We start from the raw sequence: 1,764 nt of genomic DNA, 5'->3' as shown, positions 1-1,764 counted from the left end.
AAGGGAGGGAGGGAGGGAGGAAGGAAGGAAGGAAGGAAGGAAGGAAGGAAGGAATCCATCCCTAAGGAGAGGACAGATACTCCTTAAGTTTGTAATTATGACAGATGCAGGGCCCAAGTTCATACCATTCTCATTAAAAAGAAAATCCAGAGCCAAGGACCTAAATTAAGACTGGTTCAGAATTGGGGAACTCTGTTAAAGTAGCATCACCATGGAAGCGATATACAGAGTCCATGTGCTTCTAACACAGAAAACATGTAGAGCTTCTGGGGAAGACCAGTGGCTGGAATCAAAATAAAACTCGAACGAAGGACAGGAAAAATAGAAGCTGGGCATGACAGCACACACCTGTTATCCCAGAAATATTAAGAATGAGACAGAACAGCAAGTTTGAAGCTAGCCTGAGTTACCTACCAAATTCCAGACCAGCTTGATTTATAGAGAGAGATTCTGTCTCAATACATACATACACACACATACATAGTTGCTAAGGGTGTTGTGGAATATTATTTTAAGATGTGTTATATTTGTTTATGTTGTGAAACATTTGTTTAATGATGCAAAGGTGTGTTGCCTTCTTTTATGTTGCATTTGTTTAACTCTATGAAGCTGTGTTACTTAGCCTGCCTAAAATACCTGATTGGTCTAACAAAGAGCTGACCAATATCTAGGCATGAAAATGGATAGGCAGGGCTTGCAGGCAGAGAGAATAAATAAGAGGAGAAATCTAGGAAGAGAGGATCAGTGAGGAGTGAGAAAAAGGAGAGGAAGACATCATGGGCCAGCCACCCAGCTACACAGCAAGCTATACAGTAAGAAGTAAAGAAAGGTATATAGAATAGAAAAAGATAAAAGCCCAGAGGCAAAAGATAGATGGGATAATTTTGCTTTGTTTTGTTTGTTTGTTTGGTTGGTTGGTTGGTTGATTGGTTTTTATTTTGAGACAGGGTTTCTCTGTGTAACAGCCCTAGCTGTCCTGGAACTAGCTCTTGTACACCAGGCTGGCCTTCAATTCACAGAGATCCGCCTAAAAGATCCACCTACCTCTGCCTCCTGAGTGCTGAAATTAAAGGCATGCACCACCAACGCCCAGCTAGATGGGATAATTTAAGTTAAGAAAATCTGACTAGAAATAAACCAAGCTAAGGCTGGGCATTCATAAGAAAGAATAAGCCTCTGTGTGTATTTATTTGGGATCTGGGTGGTGGTCTCCCCAAAAGTATTAAGAGCAAAAAGGAAAAATACCAATTACATAAAGGAGCTGGGATCCCCCAGATTACCTTTCCAAATCCCAAATGACCTAAGGACTCCTCTAAGACCCCATCTTCCACAGGGCACACCATCTCCCAATAGTGCTACACTGGGGTTTACTCTTTCATCACGTGAAACTTTGGGAGAGGCCACATCCAAACTTCAGTAGCTGTTTTCTAAAAACATGAATTCAATGTAAACCAAACTTTTTAAAAACCTTTTTTGATAGGCTGGAGAGATGGTTCAGAGGGTAAGAGCACTGGCTGCTCTTCCACAGGTCCCGAGTTCAATTCCCAGCAACCACATGGTGGCTCACAACCATTTGTAATGAGACCTGGTGCCTTCCTTGCCAGCAGTACACTGTATACTTAATAAATAAATAAGTCTTTTTTTTTTTAAAAAAAGTATATAGATAATCATCTATAATAGTCAAGCTTGTAGTCATGTTAGTTAGGTTTTCTGGATGTACTGAGATATTTCAGTTAGATAGGTATTCTTCAAACCTTTCAAAGA

At 40.5% G+C, this 1,764-nt stretch overlaps 1 protein-coding gene across 2 annotated transcripts in view; it reads right to left on the bottom strand.

Annotated features, from left to right (window-relative positions):
- Exd2 (exonuclease 3'-5' domain containing 2) overlaps window positions 1-1,764 on the bottom strand; it is a 40,896-nt gene that overhangs the window by 30,078 nt on the left and 9,054 nt on the right. The window lies entirely within an intron of this gene.

The sequence above is a fragment of the Microtus ochrogaster genome, chromosome 1, assembly GCF_000317375.1.
Source record: "Microtus ochrogaster isolate Prairie Vole_2 chromosome 1, MicOch1.0, whole genome shotgun sequence".
In the NCBI taxonomy this organism is placed as follows: domain Eukaryota; kingdom Metazoa; phylum Chordata; class Mammalia; order Rodentia; family Cricetidae; genus Microtus; species Microtus ochrogaster.
Note: the sequence above shows the minus strand (reverse complement) of the source record. Positions and strands in the feature narration are given on the sequence as shown.